Source organism: Pseudorca crassidens, chromosome 11, assembly GCF_039906515.1.
Source record: "Pseudorca crassidens isolate mPseCra1 chromosome 11, mPseCra1.hap1, whole genome shotgun sequence".
NCBI lineage: Eukaryota > Metazoa > Chordata > Mammalia > Artiodactyla > Delphinidae > Pseudorca > Pseudorca crassidens.
The window spans coordinates 93,886,904-93,914,558 of NC_090306.1; the positions used below are offsets into that span (position 1 = coordinate 93,886,904).

The window sequence follows — 27,655 nt, forward strand, 5'->3', positions numbered from 1 at the left end:
CTTCCCAATGAAGTGACTGGGACTCAGGTTAGGCCGCTTGTTCAAGGTCACAGCATCAGCAAATAGGGAGAGGTGGATCTAAGCGCGGGTCTGTCTTTCTGGCTCACACCTGATAAGCCCCTCGGGGATCTTTTCTAGCCTTGACCAACTTCTCTCGCTCTTTTTACATCCCTTGTCACGGGATCCAGGACCCCAGCCTGCCTACTTGTCTTGCCTTCTTTCAGATTGCCCACACCTACTCCAACTTTTGGGTTTCTGGCCGGCTGGAGGGGTAGGACGGGGTCACAGGGCATGGCCTCTCCCTGACAAAGGCAAACGCCAGAGACCTTTGTGGTCATCACTTAAGGGATGAAAAGAGGGACACAAATAAGAAAAATAACTTCTTCTTGGAGGAAGAACCACTATCTGGGCTTCTGTGGCCCAGTGGTTCAGAACCTGGGCAGAGGAGCAAGGAGGCCTGGGTTCAAAGCATACATGTGCCTCCCGTTAGCTGTGTGACCCTGGGCAACTTATTGAAGCTCCAGTCTTCCCATCTGGGAAATGGCCATTCAGGTAGCATCTGCCTCCCAGATTGTTGTAAGCGGAGAGAAACCATGTGAAGGGCTTGACTGCTGCCCAGAGCAAGGTGGTTCTTTATATTGGTAGCGCTAATTATGGGTAACATATGACAAGAAAAGACTACACGTCAGGTGCTGTTCTAGGGAGTTGTTTTAGCTAATTTAGTCACCACAACCACACTCTGATGTTCTATTTTACATGTGGGGATCCTCCTATGATCTCCATTTCACAGATAGGAAAACCTGAGGCTGAGAGAAGTGAGTAGTTGGCTGAAGGTCATTCATTTTTAATTAAAATTTTTTATATTGAGACAATTGGAGTTTTACATGCAGCTCTAAGAAATACTACAGAGAGACCCTAAGTGCCCTTTATCTTGTTTCCCCCAATGATAACATCTTGCAAAACTGTAGTACGATATATACAATGTATACCATCAGGATAATGACAGTGATACACTCAGGACACAGAACATTTCATACATGAACCCCAATGTTTAGAGCAGCATTATTTACAATTCCCAAGATTTGGAAGCAACCTAAGTGTCCATCAACAGAAGAATGGATAAAGAAGATGTGAGATGATGATAGATAGATACATAGAGAGATACACACAATGGAATATTACTCAGCCACGAAAAGAATGAACTTCTGCCACTTGCAGCAACATGGATGGACCTGGATGGTAGTATATAGTGAAATAAGTCCAATAGAGAAACACAAATACTCTATGTTATCACTTATATGTGGAATCTAAAAAATAAAACAAATGAATGAATATAACAAAACAGAAATGGACTCTCAGACAAAGACAACAAACTAGTGGTTACCAGAGGGGAGAGGAAAGGGGAGAGGGGCAATATAGGGGTAGGGGATTAAGAGATACAAACTACTATGTATAAAATAAATGAGCAACAAGGATATATTGTACACCACAGGGAAATATAGCCACTATTCTGTAATAACTTTAAATGGAGTATAATCTATAAAAACATTGAATCGTGTTGTAGCCTGAAACTAATATAATTTTGTAAATCAACTATACTTCAATTTAAAAAAGGAACGCAGAACATTTCCATCATCACAAAGATCCCTCAGGTTGCCCTTTTAAATGACACCCACTTCTCTCCGATCCCTAACCCCTCCTTAAACACTGTCTGGAGAACTTTCCTTATCCATTCTTTTAGGTTAGGTCTTTTGGGGGCAAATTCTCTTCGTTTTCCTTCATCTGAGACTGTCTTGGTTTCCCCTTCATTCCCGAAGGATATTTTCACTGGGTTCAGGAATCTGGATTGATACTACCCAGGGAGCTCTTCATCATATCGTTCCAAAGCCCCCATCCAGGCTGGCTTCTTCTCTCCGCCTTCCAGAACCTTCTTACATTTCTTTTCTATTTAATGCCCAGGGTTTTGGGTTGTGCTTTGTAGGAGGAATAGGGAAAAGTCTGTCTACTCCATCTTCCTGGAAGCAGATGTCCCACACAGACATTTTAATTAGTGATAGAATCTGGGTTCAAAGCCAGGCAGTGGGGGCTCAGAGCCCTTGGATGTAATCACTAGGCGGATTGCCCCAGACCAGGTTATTCAGGGTGCTGCTCTCTGGGGACTGTCCCCCTACCTTGTCCTTCCTTACCACTGTGAAGTCCTCGGAGGTTCACAGGCCAAAATCTCTTCTCAAGAATGACAGTTTCAGGACTTCCCTGGCGGTCCAGTGGTTGAGACTCCGCACTTCCACTGCAGTGGGTGCGGTTCTATCACTGGTTGGGGAACTGAGATCCCACATGATGCGTGGTACGGCCAAAAAAAGAAGAAGAATGACAGTTTCAAGTCCTGTTGGTCCAGCTCAGACATCTTTGCAGGAGGTAGACAGAGACCTCTCAGGGGTCCTAGTTCATGTTCTGTTAGACTGTGAGCCTCGCCATTTAAATATGCATGAGGCCTACTTACAGAAGACCAGATACTTGTTCTTTCTTTGCATTCATCCATTATTTAGTAAATGTAGGTTACCAGGAATACAAAACCATAAATGCCTTTTAAAGTGTGCTCTAACTTTGTACCAGGCACTTTGCCTGGCACTTTACACATTGGCCACGTCTTGGGTGACATTTCTAATCTTCTCCGCCTCATGTCTTATTCTAGCCCCTGCTGGGGGAGGGGGAGGGTGTAGGCTTCCATCAGTCTCATGCACATGTACCCTGATGGTGCCCTACCTCAGGCCCCATGCGCATTTCTCACTTCCTGTCCCCAGGTGCCTGGGGGACACCCACTCAGCACCCATTAAGATGAGAACTGGAAGTGTAGGGCAGCTAGCTCCCGTGGGGCAATTCTTGGTGGGGCAACTTCTGTCCTGTTTTTATTTCCCTTGATCCTCCCTCTTCCTTCCCTTTTTTTTTTTTTTTTTTCGGTACGCGGGCCTCTCACTGTTGTGGCCTCTCCCGTTGCGGAGCACAGGCTCCGGACACGCGGGCTCAGCGGCCATGGCTCACGGGCCCAGCCGCTCCGCAGCATGTGGGATCTTCCCAGACCGGGGCACGAACCCGTGTCCCCTGCATCGGCAGGCGGACTCTCTACCTCTGCGCCACCAGGGAAGCCCTTCCTCACTCTTGAGTAGACATCACGCTTCCATCACCAGCTCTGCCTCCTTGTCAGGTGGGGGAGTTTTCTTGTCCCTCCATGGTCGAGCTGGGACTGTCATGGTGCAATGGAAATGAGCGAAAGGTGGTAACATATACTAAACTAGGTAAATCATCTCAGGTTTCAGTATAATGTCACCTTTTCCTTATATTTTTGATTTTCGTGTGCACAGAGAAGCATGTCCTAGGAATCATTAACTTACTGAGCTCACTGGGCAGGATGTGGGCCTCATGCCACCAGCGTTTTATTGTTTGGGGGCATGTCTCATGCTTTTTTGCATGGTTTTGTTGCTAAGCAAGCCTGCTTGGTTTTGTGGTTAAGCAAACCTGCTTTCTTGAGTGATCATTAACTTATAGGGGTCTCCCATACCTTTTTTTTTCTACTTACAATTCCCTAGTGGGATTAACTATTTAATCACCTACTTTGTCCATTTACTCTGTCCGTATCACTGACTCGGTGGCAGCATTAAGGATACCCCCCCTTACCTCCTGCAGCTGCCCAGTGGTGGAGTGTGCTGAAAAGCCAGCCTGGGATCTAATTCTGGGGTAGAAGGACTACAGGGAAAACTGAATGCATAGCTGCAGGGGGGCCTCCTGCAGGGGCAAAGGGCAGGACCCTGAGGCCCAGAATGAGGACAGTTGGATGAACTGACCTGAGAACACTGAACCCAGATTCCTCTAAACCACCAGGTTGGCAGACACAGCCCTCTCCCCTCTTTTAGAAAGAGGAGCTCCCCTTTGCCTAGAGACCCTGCCAAGCCCTTTCCTGAGGCCCAGAAGTTGAGCCCCTCGAGCTCCACATTGCCTGCAGGATGACATCAGGTCTCAGCCCAGCCCAAGCAGGAAAGTACCACTGCTGCTCTGGGTAGAGGCAGTTTTCACTCCAAAGGAGTCTGAAGACCCAGCTAAGAAGCAGTCCTGTGTGGGTTTTCACCAGTGAAATATAAAGATGGGCAGGGAAGAACTCGCTGACGTGGCGGCACCCACGTGTCACCTGGCAGTTAGCACCTGGTAAGGATACTTGGAGCAACCCTAACACTCTGCTGGGACGGCTCCTTGAAGCTCAAACACAATGATGTTCTCTAACAAATATGGCGGAGATGCTGGAAATGTTTGGGCATAGTGCTGAGAAAGGGGCCGGGAGACTTGAGGGCAAGAAGGCTAACTGGGTTTATTATGTGAGATGGGTGAATCCATCCTTCACTGAGGCTGTACGTGAACACTGGGGGTGGAGGCGGGGGCGGGGTTCAGTTAGGACGGAAGGAGAGTAAACCGGCATCTTTGAGGAATATGGGGGCAGCTGTCCTCTGCAGGCTACAGTCATCCTGAGGACTGCTTTCTAGGGCCAGTCCTTTCTTTTTGGCTGAGCCACTGTGCGGCAGGATCTTCGTTCCCTGACCAGGGATCAAAGCCGAGCCCTCAGCAGTGAAAGTGCAGAGGCCCAACCACTGGACCACCAGGGAATTCCCCACTAGGGCCATTTCTGGTACCCAGTGTCTGTGCCTGGGTTCCCCCAAAGGTTTGCGTGTGGATGGTTTATTTGGAAATGTGATCCAAGAAGGAGTGAGGACCAAGAGAAATAAACACCGGATGGGAGGGAAACCAATACAAGGACCTGTTATCCTTCTGATAAGGGTGGGAGATGCTGCCCCAGAACCACAGTGTCCAGTATCGATGGAGATGATGGATTCCGGCCACGTGGCTGTGCCTCGTCTGCGAAGGTCAAGTTGATGAGTTTACCCAGATAGACAGCAAGGCCGAGTGCCAAGCTGGGGACGCCCTCATCAGCCTCTGCCTCAGGCTCCGCTCGGGGGGGATCCCCGACTCAGGTGTGAACATGACCTAATCCCAGTATCACTGATGCCCCTGCCCCTTTACAGGTGAGGAAACGCAAGCTCTGAGAAGTCACCTGACGGAGGGGTGAAGACAAGCCCCCTGGCCACATTCTGACCTTTCTCACCCCAAGGTTTTGCAGGACGAGGCCAGGGGAGTAGCAGCCCAAGCAGGAAAGTACCATTGAGGGGATCCTCTCTCACCCCCTACCTATGTGGCTCCTCTGTGGTTTCAAATTCCACCGCTCGACAACAGACTTGTCACCTGTCATAGTGCAGAATCCATTATTATCAATAGCGGTAACGGATCATTAAACAACAAATGCACTAATCTCATTAAGTCATTTATTTAATTAACTTATTTTAATTCATGTAATTAGTTAATATGATAATGCTTTCTTTCATCCAAAGACAGCCTGCAGACTCTCCGAGCTCCCTGTATTACTAGTAATGGATTTTCACACGTTGAGAAGGAAGAAGTTTGGGGAGTTGCTCAAAGTCACAGAGTGGCCTGGTGGGGGGTCATTTAGCCTACGGGGAAGCCCAGGGCCCTTTATCTCCTTTTATCCCTCAATGTCAATGCCACCCATCCTTCAGGACTCGGCTTAGGGGTCACCTCCAGCAGGAAGCCCCCCACCCCACCCCACTGTCTCCTGGCTGGGTTAGATGGCTGTCTGTGCAGCATGTGTCACAACTGCAGGCTGATGCCCCTCCCCATTAGAACGCACGTCCTTTCAGAGAAAGGGATAGATTATCACAACAGCAACAACCACAAACACAGCGACTACCTTCCTTCACTGAGCACCTACTCTGTGCCAAGCATCTTCCCAAGCATATTGCAAAGATAGTCACTTCTTTTTAAATTGTATTGAAGTAGAGTTGACTTACCATGTGTTAATTTCTGCTGTACAACAAAGTGACTCAACTATATGTATATATATTGTTTTCCATTATGGTTTATCCCAGGATATCAAATATAGTTCCCTGTGCTATACAGTAGGACCTTGTTGTTTATCCGTTCTCTATGTAATAATTTGCATTTGCTAATCCCAAACTCCTAATCCAACACTCCTCTACCCACTCTCCCTCTTGGCAGCCACAAGTCTGTTCTCTATATCTGTGAGTCTGCTTCTGTTTCATAAACATGCTCATTTGTGTCGTATTTTAGATTTCAATTCCACATACATATCAGTGATATCATATGGTATTTGTCCTTCTCTGACTTACTTCACTTAGTATGATAATCTCTAGACCTATCCATGTTGCTGCAAACAGCATTATTTCATTCTTTTTTATGGCTGAGAAATATCCCATTGTATATATACACTACATCTTCCTTATCCATTCATCTCTCGACAGACATTAAGTTGCTTCCGTGTCTAAGCTATTGTAAACAGTGCTGCTATGAACATAGGGGTGCATGTACAAGATAGTCACCTTTGACCCTCACTCCAACCCTGAGAGGTGGAAATGGTTTCCTTTTTGGGTTTTTGTTTTTGGGTTTTTTGGTGTTTCTTGGAGGGGGGGTTGGATTAAGGAAGTGGAAACTTAAAGACAGTAAGAAAACTTGCCCAGGGACACCCCTCGGAACTGGGATTCAAGCTCATGTCCAGATGACCCCAAAGCCAGCTCCCTTAACTACCATGCTAGGCTGTCTTATTCATTCTGGAAGTCTCCACCTCTAACATGAGGTCTATTTACTAAATGCTTGTATAATGAGCGAATGCCTCAAATGCTCCCTTGACAAATTTAGATCTCATAACAAGAGAAACACAAAGACCCCGTGGTTGAAGGAGAAGTGACAATGACAGGTTTAGAGGAGTTCTGTTATTATATTGATCATTTACGATAATGTTGAAGGACATTAAAAATTTCAGTACTGTTGATGGGATTACATTTTATTCTAAGGCTTAAAACCACACTCAAAAACAATAATTCTATTAGTTGCTGAAAACGGTAATAATCCCAGTGAGTATGAATTTTATTGCTATGGTAACTGTAAAGCCCAGAGATAATAAACAAAAAGTTCCTGCATGTTGTGGGGAGTATATTTTGTTGCCCATACTCCATCAGGCATCATAATTCCATTAATAGTTAAAAATTGTAATAATGCCCTTGACAATAATTTTTATTGCTATACCTGTAAAATACAGAGATAAGAAATAATTTTGTCAACTGGAAAGTGGTGATAATAACTCAGTTGTGTTAGTGAGAAGCCTGTGGTTTGGTTTCAGTGTGACTAGCATCTTGACTGGGGGGAGGAAGCTAACATCTGAAAGAGTCACTCAAAAGCTGTTTGGAATAAGTCCTTCCTTCCGTTTCTAGTGCCTCACGGTAGGGAAAGAATGTACTCAGAAACAGGTTGATGGCGGCCCTGCCACTATCTTGTGATCTATCCTGGGGCTCAGTCTTCCAATCTGTTAAATGGGACTATGTGGATTCTATTTCAGTTCAGACTGATATCTGGGGATACAGCCACACATCATGTTGGCTCTGACCACATGGGGCTTATGGTTTGGGAGGAAGACAGATATTAACACTATTCACACACATGATTTTTTTATCAGTGAGGAATCTGTCAAGAAAACAGAAGCCACTCTGTGTATTCCAAGTATGAAGGGATTCAGGGTAGGAAATCTGAGGTTTGCATGATGCTGGAAGGCAGGGAGCCACCCCTGATGAGCTGGTTTTCAAGAGCTCACCCAGAGGCCACTGGGAAGCTCCCATGAGCCACCTCAGCCTGCAGCCTTGATGTAGGTGCCCCTCAAGAAGCCCACCTGGGCGCTGCTTCCAGCCTCACGTCTGCACACCTGTCGGCTGCAGTGCCTCTGGAGAAAAATGGCTCTGTTTCTCTTCCACGGTCACATGTCCCCCAAGTGCCTTGTTGGCCAACTCTAACCCAGAACCATCCTGGGAAGGGGATTCTGGGAAATGGCAGCCCCAGGCTTCACTCCACACTGAAAGGGTGACAGTGATGCTGAGCTGGCCGCAGGCAAGCCCATATAATAGGTAAGTTATCACTTGATTAGAGCCTGGAAGGGCAAGCTCAAGGACCAGGAGGGATGTGTCAGGGTGGGACCTGGGGGACATTAAGGATTCTGGGAAGGCTTCCTGGAAGAAGTGTCATTTAACTTGAGAACCAGAGGATGAGTAAGACTAGGTCGAGTGAAGGGAATAGTGACAGGTTGAAGAGGGGAGAGAATTAGGGAACAGAATTCCAGGCAGTGGGAACAGCATGTGCCAAGTAGGGCTTTGCTTTCACTGGCAACCTCTGGGGAGCTTCTCCTGCAAGTCAGCAGCAGAGTCCCCTTCAGTGAGCTGGGAGTGGGGTAGGGGGATGACACAGAGGCTTCTCGAATGCGATGATAGAGTTTGCTCATGTCACCAAGTGTTATCATCCACAGACTTCACCATAGCACGTAATTTTTTTGATGAAAAGTTTTTCATGAATATAGCATCTCAGAGTGACTAGAATGCTGACTCATGTTTCACAACGTATATGCCTCGTTTAATTTATTTTTGACAGTGTTGTCATGTTTTTGACAATTAAATAATTTCCTTCCCCTGCTTAGGACTAAAGGTCACAGAGCCCTCCATGACTCCTCCCACCTAGACACACCTACCTTCTTCCACATAATCCAGGTCTCAGTTAGGAAAACACTGAAAAGGCAAAACAAACAGGACCAGATATTTGGGGGTGATGTGGAGGGGGAGACAGGGAGAGCTTGAGTTCAGTTTTAAACATGTGGATTTCATGGTACGCTGGAGACATCCAGATGGAGGTGACAAGTGACCATTTCTGTACTGGTCTGGAACCCTGCAGAGAGGGCTGGGCTACAGATAGAGATTTTGAAGACGTGGGATACAGGTGGTAACTGAAGGCATGACGGCGGATGGGAAGAGCAGAGCAGTTAGGAGGGAGCTTTGGGGAACACTGACACTTAATGCCAGATAAGGGACAAAGGACAAGTGTCCAGGGAAGTGGGAGGACGGCCAAGACACTACTGCATCGAATAAGCCAACAGAGATGGGCTTTTCAGGAAGAAGAGAGATAACGAAAAATATCTGCACATTTAGCAGCGTGGAGAACACTGGCGACCACAGTGAGAGCGGCTTGTTGGGGGAACCCAGACCGGCGTGGGCCAAGGAGGGAGGAGAAAGAGGACATATAGGCACCCAAGAGGAGGAGAGAGGCAGGGTGGCAGCTGGAGGGGAGCGTGGGGTCAAGGTCGAAGTGGAGGTGTTTGTTTTCCAAAACAGGGGTGGGATTTGAGCACATTTAAAGGATCCAAGAGAGCAAAGGGCAGGAGAGAAAAAAGGCAGCCAAAGCAGAAATGGGAACTACGCTAAGGCAAGCAGGATGCGGGGCGCATTTCCAGCAGCGTGGATGGACCTAGAGATGATTCTACTAAGTGAAGTAAGTCAGACAGAGAAAGACAAGCACCATGTGAAATCACTTACACGTGGAATCTAAAATACGACACAAACGAACTTATTTACAAAACAGACACAGAAAACAGAACTGTGATTGTCAAGGGGGAGGAGAGGTGGGGGAGGGATGGATTTGGAGTTGGGGGATAGCAGGTGCAAACTAGTATATATAGAATGGATAAACAACAAGGTCCTACCGTCCTATGATAAATTACAATGGAAACGAATATGAAAAAGCATGTGTACATATATGTATAACTGAATCACTTTGCTGCACAGCAGAAATTAACACAAATTGTAAATCAACTATATTTCAATAAAATAAATTTTACAAAAAAGATGCAGGGCACAAACTTAAGGGGGCACTCCCTCCTTAAAGTGCAGGGGCATTGCCCAGCCCTGAGAGCACGCACCTCCTTAATTTTGTACCCAAGGAGCCTGGCTGGCTTCACCCTGAACTGAAAGATCTTGGGGTCCTGGAAGTGACAGGCTGTGGAGCACAGGGGTGACTCTGAATCCTGCTCCTTCCCAAAGGGGACGTTATCGTCAAACTTTCAGGACTTGAGAGATCTGTAGAGCCCATCTACTTCTACGGCTTTTCAGACTGTCCTTAGGTGGGAAATCTTCCTTCCTCCGGTGGGAACTGGGAGCCAGGAGCATTGAGCTACAGATGCTGCAGCACCAGGGAGCACAGAAGCCTGGAGCCTCCACGGGTCACTCTGCAAACCTCTGGTCTAGTTCAAGGGAATTCGTCTGTGAATTCACTGCAAATTTCAGTCCAGTCTCTAAGGGCAGGAGGGAAGCCGAGTGGGGGAGCAGCGGGAAGCCCACGCAGCTGCGGAATCTTCTCTCAGTTGCAAAGGTGAACTTTGCTTTCACCTAACCTGGCACATTTAAATTCAATGTATTTATCTCTGCCCTGCCTTGTTCTGTTCCCCAGAGGTTTCAAGGCAGTGTACGGAGATATATGTGACACAACAAGATAAAAGCTAATGGTGTATACAAGTAGATAAGAAAATAGCAGAGGGGAGTGAATGGGAGAAAGGTTTGGATCTGAGGTGTGCTCACTGTCTCAGCCGCTGGCCGAAAAGGGGTCACAAACAGACAGATAGAGGGAAAGAGAGGGATAGGGACATAGAGACAGACAGAGAGAAACAGAGACAGAGACAGACAGAAAAAAGAGAGAGAAACGGACACAGAGAGACAGGCACAAAGAGAGAAAGAGAGAGAGAAGGAGAGGGAAGAGGCTGGGGGGAGAGGAGAGGAGGTTAGAGTGAGGCTGAGATGCAGACTGGACAGGACACACTGGGACTCAGGAGCCTCTCAGATCCCAGCTCCGCTGCTCGGCTGTGCCATCGTGGGCAGGTCCCTTACCATCCCTTGCCTCAGTTTCCTCATCTGGGAAGTGTGGGTAGTAATCTTTGCTTTTCCTGGCCGTCCCCCATCCCACCCACTCCTGGGCTGTTGGCGGCACCGGGAGATGACAGATGTCAGCCTTTGGAGTTTGGAGGACGGGAGGGGTGCCGTGATGTTGATGACAGCAGTGAGTTTTTCTACTCCACACAGCAGGCTTCGCATAGCTCCCCCATTTGGCTGGGCTCAGAACCCAGTGCCCACCATCAGGCCTGGCAGGAGGACTAGCAAGATGGGGGGCTTTGACTGGCTCTGGGGGAGCCCTCTGCCTCTTTTCACCAAGTGGAAAGGCCAATTCTGAGATGTTTTCTCTCCACCACTCTGAAGTCTTCTGGGGACTCGGGAGGGGTTGACACGGAGGCAACGGTAGAATAGAAACCCCGTGTGGCTGGCGTTTCTCCCCCTCTTCTCTGGGCGTGAAAAGCCCATAAAACAATTAGAGCCCATGTTGCCTTCCTGCCAGAGCAGGACGGGCGTTTGTGCTTTGTCAAGTGTAATCAGTGCAAGCTCGCCTTGCAGCTGTGGGAGAAGATAGGCAGCTCCATAAACCTGGGTCACCAGCAGGGCACAGTGGTGAAAAGGTAAAGGGAGGAGAGGGCAGCACCCCACCCCATCCCAGAGAAAGTTTCCAGCTGGAATTCTGACCTGGTCAGCGGGCAACTTCTCTGATTCCACTGGGCGTGGCCCAGACTTGGGGAAAGTGGCTGGTGGGGGTGGAATCAGAGCTCAAGCACTTTTCACCAACAACCAGGGGTGACAGTAAGCCTAGAGGCACGGGTACAGGAAGGCCATGTGCCAAATATCGAGTCATTTCTCTTCTGAGCCCGCAACCCTGCCCCTTGCCTCTGCCCTAGGACTACCCACCATGCGGCCTCAGGGAGCCGCAGGGGTCCCCAGGACCCTGCCTAGCTACAGCCTGCATCAGTCCTGATTAGACAGTGCCAGGAACTGCCAGGGCTTAAACCCTCTGAATATCTCCGCTGCCAACAACCCTGGTCTCTGAATATCTTGAAGAATGGCCCCTCCTGTATTTGAAAGCAGCAGGACCAGGGAGAGGACAGAGGGAGGGAACAGCCCTTCCGTGCACTTGGGAACCGATGTGCCTGCCATCAAATGCTTTCTTTCATTTAATTCTAACCACAGTGAGGGGGCTCTACCCCTCGAGAGTAACATACAGGAAAAAAGCCACTCACCAAATTTCCACCAGTGTGTCCTCAGGAGAGACATTTTGGCAAAATCCTCAGGGTGATGGGTGAAGGCCCAAACTCTTGGTCGTCCTGAAAAGGAAAGGAAATTGATCAGTGCCAGGCGTCGGGGCCTGGCAGTGACCTGGATGGTCTTATGGTTTGGGATAAAATTCCCAGAACTGAGGACAGGTGGTCTGAGGTCAAGCCCCTTCCTGGGGGAGAGGGGAACTGGGAGGGGAGGCTGGTGAGCTAGCGGTTTCTCTTCGTGATTCAAGATGTGTCCTCAGCAGTCACTTCTACCCTCTGGTTGTCAGTTTCCTCATCTGGAAAATGAGGGACTAGGATTTGATGACCTCAGTTCTACTCCTTCTGTGATTCTATGTTTCTCGTCCAACCACTACATGGAAGGAATGTCTATGGAGGAGGCAATTCCACCCAGCTGAGAGGTGGCACGACGTGACTTGAAGAGCACACGGTTAGGAGGCAGACTCAGGCAGGGCTGCCATGTACGTTTGTTGAGGTCACGCACTGCACAAACGTGCGCAGCTGAGGGAGTGAGGAGGTCTGCTGGAATACCGCCTGGTCCCATTCATGAAGCAGTGCATCCTGGTACAGGGCTTCATCTGCCTGGAGGATGGACCTTCTTCTAACGTGCATAATGAGCTTCATAATGCCATATGAGCTAGTGGAAGCCTTGAACTTGAGTTCTAATCCCAGTTTTGATAGTTTCTAGCTCTATGGCCTCAGGCAATTCAGAGAACTTGAACTTGAGTGTTGTCATCATAGAAATTGGGATTGTCCTTGTCTCCTGGCAGAAATAACGTGAGGCTGAACTGAGAATGTATCTCCAGTATCCAGCAGAGCACCTGACCCATAGCAGGTGGTCAGCTGAAAGGGTTTCCTTCTCACCTCTTCCCTTCCTGGGTTTCTCTTGGAGAATGTTCACTGGTGTTCTGGTGTTAGAAATAACTGCCCGTAATGCAAATCAAAACTACAATGAGACACCACCTCACACCACCATCATTAAAGAGTCTACAAATGACAAATGCCGGAGAGGGTGTGGAGAAAGGGAACCCTCCTACACTGTTGGTGGAAATGTAAATTGGTGCAGCCGCTATGGAGAACAGTATGGAGATTCCTTAAAAAACTAAAAATAGAGTTACCATATGATCCTGCAATACCCCTCCTGGGCATATATCCAGAGAAAACTCTAATTAGAAAAGATACATGCACCCCAGTGTTCATTGCAGCACTATTTACAATAGCCAAGACATGGAAGGAACCTAAATGTTCACTGACAGATGAATGGATAAAGAAGATGTGATACACACACACACACACACACACACACACACACACACACACACACACACACAATGGAATACTACTCAGTCATAAAGAAGAATGAAATAATGCCATTTGCAGCAATATGGATGGACCTAGAGATTATCATACTAAGTGAAGTAAGTCAGACAGAGAAAGGCAAATTATGATATCACTTAAATGTGGAAGCTAAAAAGATGATACAAATGAACTTATTTACAAAATAGAAACAGACTCACAGACTTCGACAACAAACATGGTTACCAATGGGGAAAGGTCAGGGAGGGATAAATTAGGAGTTTGGGATCAGCAGATACAAACTACTATATATAAAACACATAAACAACGAGGTCCTACTGTATAGCACAGGGAACTATATTCAATGTCCTGTAATAAACCATAATGGAAAAGAATATGAAAAAGATACATATCTATATAATTGAGTCACTTTGCTGTACACCAGAAATTAACACAACATTGTAAATCAACTATACATCAATTAAAAAAAAGGTAAAGTTTGGCCAAAGGTTTGGTCAGCTGACTGCTCAGTCTCTCCTGACCCCAGAACTGGAGGGTCGGTGGGTCCAGGCTCCCAGCAGCTGAGAAGAAAAAGCACAGCGGGATTCCCACAAGTCCTTGCCTTTGCTGTCACCTGCATGACAGTGGGCAAGTCCCCTCACCTCCATAAGTCTCGGTTTCCCCATCTGTAAAGTGGGAGTGGTACTGACTCAGGGTTTACGGGAGGGGTTTGATGAGATGATGCACAGTCTGGGACAGCACATGGTGGATGGCATCACACTGGCACATTTCAACCATCAAACATCTCCATCCAGGACCCCCAAATCACAGCCAATGACTTGGGGAGACCAGCAGGGCTGGAGCCGCCAGGAATGAATGACTGTGGCTGCCGTAACTGGGCCTTTGAAAGCCATTTGCCTCATTTTCCCCGCATCTCCCAAGAGGTGGTGAGGCTGAATGCAGCAGTCGGGATGTGCAGAAAACCCCAAACGGGACTGTTTAGGAGACAGGCCGGGCCAGCTAATTAAAATGGGTGCATCTGTACGCGGGGTCTCTCCCGCGAGGCCTGGAATTCTGGGAATCAACACAACCATCAGCAAACAGCCGCTCTGCTAGGCACTGGGACTCGAGGAATACTGAGTCACAACCCTGCCTCCAGAGGCCCCGTGCTCGAGGCCCTCGGTCTACTGGGGAAGAAGGCGAGCAGGTAAACAAAACACCATAGCCCACAGCAATAGATGTCACGAGAGTGGGGATGCCAGGGTCTATGGCGGTGCCGAGGGAGCTCACGGAGACACAAGGGGTCACCTGAGCCACGTACTGAAGGGTGAGTAAGAGTGATACTGAGCAGGACTCTGTGGGGCACCTGGGCACAAAAGCCTTTGTGTCCCCCGTTTCCTGATTACAGGAAATAGGCTTCGTTCAGCCTCCATGCCTTTCCCTGAGTTCCAAGGGGCAGGTTCAAACAGATGCTAAGTAGGAAAGGGAGGGGATGTGGACACAAGGGAGGAGCAGTGAAGAAACAATAGTGCAAGGCCAGGCTCTAGGAGTTCTGTGTCATCTTACCCCTAGGTTCTTCATACGGGAAGGAGGAAGGGTGAGCTGGGACGAAGTGAGAGAGTGGCGTGGACATATATCCACTACCAAACGTAAAATAGCTAGCTAGTGAGAAGCAGCCGCATAGCACAGGGAGATCAGCTCGGTGCTTTGTGACCACCTGGAGGGGTGGGATAGGAAGGGTGGGAGGGAGGGAGACGCAAGAGGGAAGAGATATGGGAACATATGTATATGCATAACTGATTCACTTTGTTATAAAGCAGAAACTAACACACCATTGTAAAGCAATTATAGTCCAATAAAGATGTTAAAAAAAAAAAAGAAAGAAACAATAGTGCAGTCCTCTTTGAACCATGACTATAGAACTTCTCAGGACCCTCTCCAGGTTGGGACACACAGTTTTGAGGGCATTAGCCCGCTGTGGCCCCCTTTGCCTGGCAAAGCAATAAAGCTATTCTTTCCTACTTCACCCAAAACTCTGTTTCTGAGACTTAATTCGGTGTCGGGGTGCAGAGGCCAGATTCAGCTTCAAGAGTCCACCAGGAGGGGAACGGGCATTCCAAGCAGAGGAACGTGCCCGAATCAGGTCCCAGAGAGGGAGGCGAGGAGAGAGAACATGAGCCCCCTCGGCTCTCCCACAAGGAGGGCTCCCCACGGCCACTGGCGTCACAAGATGACCAGGCCAGAGTCAACTCAAGGCCCTCGCCTGCGACAGCAGCCTAACGGTTACCTGACTGTCCAGTTGGCTCCAGGCATCTTATACCAGACATCAGGCATCACCCAGCTCGACCCCCTCACTTTGGAGATGTATGCTCCCCACCTGCCCACCACCCTGCCCTTCCTTCCAGGTGAGCCCAAGGGACACCTCCTCCTGTGAGGCCTTCCCTGAGTCCGCCGGCAGACAAGCTCAAACCTCTATTGTGGAACTTTCGCAGTTTATTCGAATTACCTATCTGCTTCTACACCCAACTTGTGAGCTCCTTGAGAGCAGGGGCTGTGCCACCTGTGTGCGTTCATCGCAGCAGGGTGTAGAGGACCAGGAAGGTAGACAATTAACAGCCAGGATAACAGTAACCACTAACAGTTATTGAACATTTACTAGTGCCAGATATTAGGCTTACGGCCAGGCTCTAAGTGTCCTCATCACCTTCGTTAGTTCACTGAATCCTCAACTTATGGTCACCAGGGGGCACGGGAGTGGGGGAGGGATAGGGAGTTTGGGATTGACATGTACATACTGCTGTATTTAAAACAGATAACCACAAGGACCTTCTGTATAGCGCAGGGAACTCTGCTCAATATTATGTAACAACCTAAATAGGAAAAGAATTTGAAAAAGAATAGATACATGTATATGTATAACTGAATCACTTTGCTATACACCTGAAACTAACACCACACTGTTAATCAACTATACTCCAATATAAAATAAAGAGTTAAAAAAACAACCCTGTGAGGTAGTGCTACTATTATCCCCATTTTACAGATGAAGGAACTGAGGCTCAGAGAGAGGAGGTAGATTACCCGAGGTTAGACGGCGAGTACATGTCAGGGCTGGGACTCAAACTGTCTGACCCCAAAGCCTGGGTCTTCACCAGTGAGTATCTTTGATATGTGATATGTGATAAATTTGAATTGGATTGGACGTGACATCTGGAGGAGGAGGAGGGCTGCTGGGAAGATCCTTCTAAAAAGAGGGAATTACAGGAGCCTAAGGTCAGAAACCACTGCCTGGGAGTTTTATTAGTTAATACTCAGCCCAGCGCTCAGCACCAGGTAATTGCTCATTCAATTTAAATTGAACTGGAATTAAAAGATCATCCCAGTAGCTAGAGGCAATTGCACAGGGAGAGTAGCAGGAGAAAAGCCTGGAAAGGCTCATTGGGCCAGCTCAATGAAGGGAGCTGGAATGTCAGGCTAGGGCCTTGACTCTAACCTGAGAGCAGGAAGAAAGTCATCAGAGGCTTCTGAGAAAAGATGCTCTTTGGGAAAGGAGGACACTTCCAGTATCCGAGCTGGCTCACGGGGAATGGGAAGCCCACTCCTAAGGAGAGGGAGTCTGGGCAGAGAGCATCCACATATGGGGGACCTGCTGCTCATCTAGGAAATACTAGACTGAGACCTAGCTGGGCCACACTGTGTCCTGGGCAGGATCAGGTCCACTCCCAACATCTGTGGGGAGACGAAATGGAGGCCCATGTGACGTGCGCAGTACTGCCCTGAGACGGGCCCAGGCCCAGGGGCCCCACGTTTAGCGTGCCTTCTCGAAAGTTCTAACCCTCCTCCAGGGCCTCTGACCAGCAACAGCCAGCAATGCCAGCCTGGAGTGATGCTGCAAGTGCAGGCTGGGTCCTCCGTGGGCCACAGTTCCCGCTTCTCCTCTTTGTGGCGCTCTCCGACCCTCTCCCTCCCACCCCCAGCCCCCTTCTCTGGCCCATGACCCAACTCCGGTTCCAGGAAGGGGGCTGAGCAAGCAAACTGTCCCCACTGGCCGGCGTGGTACTTCTTTCCTGAGATGATTCGGGACTGGGCCACAGAATGAGGCTGGCATGCTGATCTGGCGTGGCTCAGGGCTGTTCACGTAAACAGGGACCCACAAGTATTTGCCCCAGCTCCCATATACCCGAGAAGCAGCCATAACCATACATCTAAATATTTAAAAATTATCACTCAAACTACATACTGTTACATAAAATATGTTCTATCCCCCTTCCTTGACAAGTAGATCTTCATCGCAGTGAAAAGTGGGGAAACCAAGGCTAGCGTTGTCAAAGAGCCGAGCTAGGGTTTGACCCCAATCAATCTGTCTGCAGGGCCCCGGCTTTGTCCCCTACACGAGGCTGCTTCTACTGCCTCACCAATGGTCCCCTCGCCAAGCATCCTTTAATTTACAGTGGATGCTCTCCTCCATCTCATTTCCCAAAGATACTGTGGGCCCCTTACCCAACCACTGGCAAATAGGGTCCTCTTTTTAGAGAAAGCAAAGAAAGAGGCAGGTTTCAGAAGGAGCAAAATCATTTGAAACCCATGCCCATTGTCTTGTTTCCAGCCCACTCCCTCACTCCTTCCTTCTACGATCTCTGCATTACAGAGGACAACGTGGGAATCACACTTTACAGAACCTCCTGGCCTATATGACTCTGGGGTAGAGTCTGTCACTGAAAGGAGCTGGCATGAGATTTGGAAGGCGGAAGAGAACGGGAAGCATCATTCTCAAGAAGTAGCAGATCTTGAGAACCACTGGCTTCACTGCGACCAACCAAGGTGGTTGGAAGGAGGTTCTAGAGATCCCCAGGCATTGCAGCTGTTTCTTGGCAGACTTTTGAGAACCACCTGCTTCAGGCCAGGTCAACACCCATGGATTTGGGGAGCAGTTCCTCTGACCTCTGTCCCCCCACTTTTCCAACTGTTACGTAGGCCCCTGCTTCTGTAGTAAACCTTCCTGCTTGGAACACATAGGGAGGCTTCCATTTTCCTGACCAAACTAAGGCCGATATAAAAGTCAATGCCATAAAAGAACATTGACTTTTGAGTGGACTACTGATTCATGAAAAGTGTCGAAATTTTAGAACGAGATTTCTTTTGGTTCCATTAATTTCCCAGAAGGGCCATGATCCAGAAATGAGCTGAATTTGTAACTCATGTCAAAAAAGAAGCTGAGCTGGGCTTCCCTGGTGGCGCAGTGGTTGAGAGTCCGCCTGCCGATGCAGGGGACACGGGTTCGTGCCCCGGTCCGGGAAGATCCCACATGCCGGGGAGCGGCTGGGCCCGTGAGCCATGGCCGCTGAGCCTGAGCGTCCGGAGCCTGTGCTCCGCAACGGGAGAGTCCACAGCAGTGAGAGGCCCGCGTACCACACACACACACAAAAAAAGCAGCTGAGCTTTGGGGACAGACTTACAAGGGGCCCTGACAGGTGGGCCAGTGGTGGTCCACAACTGTGCTTCCTCTCACCAGGACGTCTCCAGACCATTTTGTCCTTGGAATCCCATTTGGGGGGTGGGGGGGGGCAGCAGTGGAGAGAAATACAACACAGGTCCTGTTCAGAGAAGGCAGCAGAGGGGAGGGCAGTGAGAAGGCAGGGAAAGAAAAGGAGACTCGCCCTGACCGGACAGCTGACCTCCTCGGCTCTCATGCTGGTTTGGCCCGGGAGGCCCTGACAATAGACTGTACCTCCTACAAACACCCACTCCTTCCATCCCTAGCAGGCACAGCAGGCCAGGAAATGGTCCCCAAAATATCCGCATCAAAACCCCGAAACCTGCGAGTGCTACCTTATCTGGAAAAAGGATCTTCGCAGACAGTACTAAGGATCTTGAGAAGAAGAATTTACCCTGGATTATCCTGGTGGGTCCTAAATCCAATGCCAAGTGTCCTGATTAGAGACAGGCAGAGGGCCAGCTTCACAGCACCAAGGACCGAGAGCTGGGAGGCACTGCAGGAGGTGACATCATCTGATTAGATGGTTGGAAGGCTGTCACTAGGTGAGAAGGGACAGTGGCACCTACTGATTAGCTGGCCCTTCCCAGCAAGCACGGCCTCTCCTCTCGACAGGCTGTGAACCCAGAGGATCAGCTTCGCTCAAAGGCAGGGGAGCAAGACACGTGGGAACTGAGGAGACCCAGGTCACTGACATGCATGGGTCCGCTCTGGACTCACACCCTCCTTAGGTTGGGTTCACTAGAAACCGACTCTGAGATGGAGATGTGTCTGCAGGCTGTTTCTTGGCGGGGGTGGGGTAGGCGGGGACCTTTCCAGCACCTCTGAGAAAGCACAGGTTGCAGGACTGGGCAGAGGGAAAAGTTGGGCTCAGACGCAGTGATTACAGAAGCTCAGCTGCTCCTACGAACGGTTCCAGAGCTGGGATGGCCTTTCAAAGTTGTCCCGAATGATATTCCTCAAGGGACCAGTCACTGCATACAGCGGGCTCCTGGCAGGGGGCTGGGAGATTATCTAGGACAAAGTCACTCTCTTCAACCGAGCGCAATGCCTAGAAAGGGACTCAGCCGTGAGCCACCAGCAGCCTCCGATCCCAGCAACTGAGGGAAGGAAATGGGTGCTCCAGCCTGAGAGCTGCGTAGCAAACCACAGGACCACCGCATACACTCCTCACCACCAACATCTGATAGAAAATGATGTCTAAAGGACCTAGTAAGAAGCCACAGTAAGAATATTATGGATGTTTTGCTCATGGGATGAATATCAGATACCAGAGTTGGAATGAGCCTTAGAGTTCATTTGGTCCAGGGGTGATAAGCGAGTAGCATTTATACTCTCCTAGTCTGGGCCATGGCAGACATCACTAATCAATCATAGCCTTCTGTCTTTGAGGAGCCCGATGGATGTGGCCTTCACGTGCTTCTCAGCGAGACATTCAGGCAGCCAGGACCAATCAAATAATGTTGACCTGCAGGATGGAACCTACTCTCCACATTTTCTGAGAAGGTGCTGTGCAGAGGAGTGGCTAACTCTCCAGCGCACAGTATCTAGAGGCAGAACTGGGTGGGAACCAGTGGGGCGTCTCCCCCCAGGGCTCCTTCCAACGGTGCCCGTCTCATAGAGCATCTGCCAAGACAGCAGCGCTGCCTGGTGCACAATAAGCACCCAGCCCCCTCTCCTGGTTGAATCCCTGTCTCAGGAAGCCAGGCCACAGCCTCAGGGTCAAGGTCTCACACCCCCTCCTCCGACAGCCCTGTCAGCACTGAGGGGACAGGTTTGCACCAGTGCTGATTTCTATCATCCTCGCAGCGGGTTAGCAAGGGCTTAGAGTAATCTGCGCCCCGGCACCAGGAGACCTTCATTAAGCATTATGGGATAATCCTGATTGTATCAAGGACTCTTCCCCTACCTTGGGAGAAAAGAAATTCACATGCTCAAAAACGGGAGGGAGAGAACCCCCCGAAACGTTGCCATCATTATGCTGCTATTTTTAATCCTGCGTGACAGCTGGAGATGGCAGCCAGATGTGGAGCTCAGCATCCCCCTCGCCGAACGCCAGGACCGGGAGGAGGCTGGAGAGTGGGGAGGACAGCCACTCGGTGCTACGAATGGGGCGTCCCAGAGCCGACGAGTGACAAGCCCAAGGACGCCCACCGAGTCCCCCACCCAACCTGGGATTCGTGACACGCGGGCCAGGGCTTTTGCTATCACACTCCGCTGCCTCGTAACCGGGTCGGCAGCAGGACACCGGTGACCAGGTGATACCACCAGCTGGTTTGCCCCTGCGGGTCTGGCTCCCAGCCGTGGAGCGGGCGCTAGGTGCTCTGTCTCCCCCTGGTGGCCGGACCAGAGATGTGCCCCGAATGACGCTGTCCATTGTCAGCTGGAAGAGGGCAGCCAGGAGGGGGAAGGAGATGCCCACCACCCACACCCTGCAACCCGAGTCACCGTCAATTTTCTCATTAGAGTCTCTTGGTCCAGTTTTCACCTCCTTAAGAGTAACAAACGTGACGGCCTGCCAGTCTATGGTCCTTTGTGACAGCAGCCCTAGCAAACGAATACAGACCCCCATCCTCCTTCCTCCTCTGGCCCCCCGTGACTCCCCCTACCCGAGTCTCTCCCCTTCTCCATCTGAAGATAAACCCTTGGTCATTCATTCTACAAATGTTTCCCAAGCATGACCATGAACTAGTTCCTGGAGAGAGAGAAATGAATAAGAACTTTAATTCATCCAACAAATATTCACTGAGCAGCTATTAAGTGCCAGGTTCTGTTCTAGGCATTGGGATATGATGATACACAAGAAAGGAATGATCCTGCATCCAAGGCGCAGACAGCCTGGTGGGGGAGACTCACATGCAAACCTCTAACACATCTTCCACCAAGTTCTAGGTGCAAATTCAATATGGAGTTTGCACTGGGTGCCCAGCTGCTCAGAGGAAGCAGTAACAAACTCCCAGGAGAGTGGAGAGGAAAGGGCCCAGGAAGCCAGAGGGAGAGGTGATGCTTGCTTGCGCTAAGCCTTGCAGGATGAAGAGGAATTCGCTCTCCTTCTCCTTCTCCAGAAACGTGCCCATCCCCCAGCAGTGCTTGGTGGACATTTGCTGGCCACGTGAGCAAAGAAATTAAAGGACACAAGTCTAGACGGATGGAGAGAAGGGGGGACAGAGGCAAGGGATGGGCAGGCAGTGGCAGAAAGAAGGCAAAGAAAAAACACTTGCCCCAGAGCTGCTAGCCCTCCCCAAGCTGACATCTGTTCTGATCTGAAAGTTAGTTATGGTATTTGGATGCTTTATTTTCCATCCTGCTTAATAATTACAACAGAACCCAAAGTGTGAGATAACACTGCATCATTATAAAATGAGATTTCACTATTCTCCCAACTCGTGAGAATTAACGGGCTTCGGAGAAAACCCATGCTTTCATGGAGCGATTTGGCCAAGCAGGTGTCTCCCTCCTAATTCCTCCAATCCCTCGGAGGCAGGGTGCAAAGGGGCAGAGATGGCGGCTTCTCCCCCATGCCCGCGGGTGTGAGCACGCCGAGGCACAGCTACACGGGGCCACAAGCCCACGAAAGTATCTGGCTTTTCCTCCTGGGTTGGGCGCATTCCCAGGAGTCAGGACTGAATTTATTCATTCAGCAGAGATTTGTGGAGTGCCTACTGTGCGCCAGCCATCAACTGTCCTAGGTCCTGGGGAGACAAGGTGAGCAAAGCAGGCAAGATCCCTTCTGAAACACTGATTACACTTTAGCCAGGGAGACTACACTCGTAGACAAGCAGAACGTCAGACAGTGAGGATGCTGTGCAGAGAATTTAAATCAGAGGTGGTCCCAAGAGAGGGGCTAGATGGCCACTTGGACCTGGTGGGCTGAGACAGACTCTCTGAGCAAGTGACATTGAAATTGAGGTCTGAATGAAAAAAGAAAGAGGTAGCCACCCCAAAGTGGGCTCAGGGAAGAGCAAATGCAAAGATCCCAGGGTGGGAGTGAGGGACAGACAGCAAGAAGGGGTGGAGGGAATGAGAGCGAGTAGGATGCGCTGAGGGGGGAACACGGCAGCGGAGGAGTCTTGTAGATCAGAGTAAGGAACTGGATTTCATTTTAAGGCCAAAGGGAAACTACTGAAGGGTTTTAAGGGGTGGGCGGGATCATAAACTATTTTTTTAACATTTATCTTATTGAAGTATAGTTGATTTACAATGTTGTGTTAACTCCTGCTGTACAGGAAAGTGATTCAGTTATACATACATGTCCATTCTTTTTCATATTCTTTTCCATGATGGTTTATCACAGGATAATGAATATAGTCCCCTGTGCTCCACAGTAGGACCTTGTTGTTTATCCATTCTCTATATAATAGTTTGCATCTTATTTTTGGTTTTATCACATCACCCTGGCTGCTGTGTAGAGGCTGGATTGTGAGAATGATGGAAGATGGGGAACAGTGAGGGGACCTCTGCAGCCAGGATGACATTGGTACAATAGTGTCTGTCCTGCTCCTCAGCTCCAGTCACATCTCACTTGGTACAGTGCTCTGCAGCTGAGAAGGCACCTTCACTTGATAATGACATTGGATTGTAATCCTCACAACAAACACAAGAGACAGTACTATCATCCCCACCTCAGAGATGAGGAAACCACAGCTCAGAGAGGTTGAGTGACCTGTCTGCCACAGCTAGTTAGTGGCAGAGCCAGGGACTGGAGGAATATCACTCCCTGATGAAAAAGATGGTAAACACACACACACACACACACACACACACACACAGAGCTTTGAGAGAGTGACATGTAGACCCACAGTGCCCAGTGACAAGTTTTTTTGGACAAAAGGCCCGGACTTACACAGCCTGATGGCCTTCCTGCCCACATCCTTCAAAGACGTCCCCAATGTGAACAGACATTCATTCCAACAAGGCGCTTGGTGTTCAGGGTATTACCGGGGCCAGTGCGGAGGGACAGATGGGCGTCGGCTTTGGAGCCAAGGCCCTCAAATGGGACTCCAACTTAGCCGCTTCCCAGCTGGGCCACCTGGACCCTCTTGTCTCCTCAACGACACATGGAATTAACCCAGCTTTGAGGGGGGCTATAGAGCCTGGGGCACTTTCTCTGATTCGTCTACGTGGGGGAAATCTTTCTCCTTAGGGCTAGTTTGTATATCTTGAAACATCCCAAGATTGCTGGGAGTTGGGGGACACATGGGTGCGGACGGTGGGGACACTTTGAAGCCTGAGACATTTGTTCGGTTGCAGCCCAGAGCCTGGCTGGCTCTGCCTCTGCTCCGCTCAGCCTGGCGATCCTGCAGCTCCATTCTGGCCTCTGCCCAGGCAACACCCCCACCTAGTGGTGACGCTGCCCTCTCTCCAGGAGAGCAAAGAGCCTGGGAGACGAGGAGGCTTCACATAGGAATCGCCGGTTCAGATTCAGACAGCAGGTTGGGGACGGGGCCTGAGACGCTGAATTTCTAAGGCGCTCCCAGGAGAGGCTGGTACTGGTGGTCCTCAGACCCCACTTCGAGTGGCAGGGAAAATGGCATTCCTGAGCAGTGCCGACCAGAGGCAAACGTGCAGGGGCTTATCCACGAGGCTTGTAGGTTGTCCGTGGCCCCAGTGGGCACACCCTGCCGGTGATCGGAACAGAAGAAATGGAGTTGGACTGGGTCACACATAAGGAAACGCTTTCTGGTGTTACCCCAAAGCACTCATACGTAGAGAGTGTCCACAAGCACCAGACCACAGGGCCAGGTGCTGGGGATGCCAAGACAAGGGCTCACAGCCTGCAGTCCAGCTGATTTCTTCACAATCTTAGGAAGAGTGACTATTTCCAGAGAACCCAGCAGGGGGCAGGAGAGGGACAGTGTCGCAGAAAGGGCACTAGATTCAGCGTTCAAAGACCAACATTTAATCGTGTGTGTTATCATAGCAGGGGACTTTAACACCCCACTTTCACCAATGGACAGATCATCCAAAATGAAAATAAATAAGGAAATACAAGCTTTAAATGACACATTAAACAAGATGGACTTAATTGATATTTATAGGACATTCCATCCAAAAACAACAGAATACACTTTCTTCTCAAGTGCTCATGGAACATTCTCCAAGGTAGATCATATCTTGGGTCACAAATCAAGCCTTGGTAAATTTAAGAAAATTGAAATTGTATCAAGTATCTTTTCCGACCACAACGCTATGAGACTAGATATCAATTACAGGAAAAAATCTGTAAAAAATACAAACACGTGGAGGCTAAACACTACACTACTAAATAACCAAGAGATCACTGAAGAGATCAAAGACAAAATAAAAAAATACCTAGAAACAAATGACAATGAAAACACGACGACCCAAAACCTATGGGATGCAGCAAAAGCAGTTCTAAGAGGGAACTTTATAGCAATACAATCCTACCTTAAGAAACAAGAAACAACTCAAATAAACAACCTAACATAACACCTAAAGCAATTAAAGAAAGAACAAACAAACCCTGAGGTTAGCAGAAGGAAAGAAATCATAAAGATCAGATCAGAAATAAATGAAAAAGAAATGAAGGAAACAATAGCAAAGATCAATAAAACTAAAAGCCGGTTCTTTGAGAAGATAAGCAAAATTGATAAACCATTAGCCAGACTCATAAAGGAAAAAAAGGGAGAAGACTCAAATCAATAGAATTAGAAATGAAAGAGGAGAAATAACAACTGACACTGAAGAAATACAAAGGATCATGAGAGATTACTACACGCAACTATATGCCAATAAAATGAACAACGTGGAAGAAATGGACAAATTCTTAGAAAAGCACAACCTTCGGAGACTGAACCAGGAAGAAATAGAAAATATAAACAGACCAATCACAAGCATGGAAATTGAGACTGTGATTAAAAGTCTTCCAGCAAACAAAAGCCCAGGAGCAGATGGCTTCACAAGTGAATTCTATCAAACATTTAGAGAAGAACTATCACTACCCTTCTCAAACTCTTCCAAAATATAGCAGAGGGAGGAACACTCCCAAACTCATTCTATGAGGCCACCATCACCCTGAGACCAAAATCAAAGATGTCACAAAAAAAGAAAACTACAGGCCAATATCACTGATGAACACAGATGCAAAAATCCACAAAAAAATACTAGCAAAAAGGATCCAACAGCACATTAAAAGGATCATACACCATGATCAAGTGGGGCTTATCCCAGAAATGCAAGGATTTTTCAATATATGCAAATAGATCAATGTGATAAACCATATTAACAAATTGAAGGAGAAAAATCATAAGATCACCTCAATAGATGCAGAAAAAACTTTCGACAAAATTCAACACCCATTTATGATAAAAACCCTCCAGAAAACAGGCATAGAGGGAACTTACCTCAACATAATAAAGCCCATATATGACAAACCCACAGCCAATGTTGTTCTCAATGGTGAAAAACTGAAACCACTTCCTCTAAGATTAGGAACAAGACTAGGTTGTCCACTCTCACCACTATTATTCAACATAGTTTTGGAAGTTTTAGCCACAGCAATCAGGGAAGAAAATGGAATAAAAGGAATAAATCGGAAAAGAAGAAGTAAAACTGTCACTGTTTGTAGATGACACAATACTATACATAGAGAATCCTAGAGATGCTACCAGAAAACTACTAGAGCTAATCAATGAATTTCATAAAGTAGCAGGATACAAAATTAATGCACAGAAATCTCTTGCATTCCTATACACTAATGAAGAAAAATCTGAAAGAGAAATTAAGAAACACTCCCATTTACCATTGCAACAAAAAGAATAAACTACCTAGGAATAAACCTACCTAAGGAGACAAAAGACCTGTATGCAGAAAACTATAAGACACTGATGAAAGAAATTAAAGATGATACAAGCAGTTGGAGAGATATACCATGTTTTTGGATTGGAAGAATTAACATTGTGAAAATGACTCTACTCCCCAAAGCAATCTACAGATTCAATGCAATCCCTATCAAACTACCAATGGCATTTTTCACAGAACTAGAACAAAAAATTTCACAATTTATATGGAAACACAAAAGACCCCCGAATAGCCAAAGCAATCTTGAGAAAAAAAAAACAGAGCTGGAGGAATCAGGTTCCCGGACTTCAGACGATACTACAAAGCTACAGTAATCAAGACAGTATGGTACTGGCACAACAACAGAAATATCGATCAATGGAACAGGATACAAAGCCCAGAGATAAAGCCACGCACATATGGTCACCTTATTTTGATAAAGGAGGCAAGAATACACAATGGAGAAAGACAGCCTCTTCAATAAGTGGTGCTGGGAAAACTGGACAGCTACATGTAAAAGAATGAAATTAGAACACTTCTTAACACCATACACAAAAACAAAATCAAAATGGATTAAAGACCTAAATGGAAGGCCAGACAGTATAAAACTCTTGTAGGAAAACGTAGGCAGAACACTCTATGACATAAATCACAGCAAGATTCTTTTTAACCCACCTCCTAGAGTAATGGAAATAAAAACAAAAATAAACAAATGGGACCTAATGAAACTTAAAAGCTTTTGTACAACAAAGGAAAACATAAACAAGATGAAAAGACAACCCTCCGAATGGGAGAAAATATTTGCAAATGAAACAACTGACAAAGGATTAATCTCCAAAATATACAAGCAGCTCATGCAGTGCAATATCAAAAAACAAACAACCCAACCCCAAAATGGGCAGAAGACCTAAATAGATATTTCTCCAAAGAAGATATACAGAGTGCCAACAAACACATGAAAGGATGCTCAA

General features: G+C 48.1%; 1 long non-coding RNA gene across 1 annotated transcript in view; it reads right to left on the reverse strand.

Annotated features, from left to right (window-relative positions):
- The window catches only part of LOC137202400 (uncharacterized), a 123,512-nt gene that overhangs the window by 23,611 nt on the left and 72,246 nt on the right, over nt 1-27,655 (reverse strand). The window contains exon 3 of the long non-coding RNA XR_010932588.1: nt 12,056-12,139. This is a non-coding gene — a long non-coding RNA (uncharacterized lncRNA). The remainder of the gene's footprint in view (nt 1-12,055; nt 12,140-27,655) is intronic.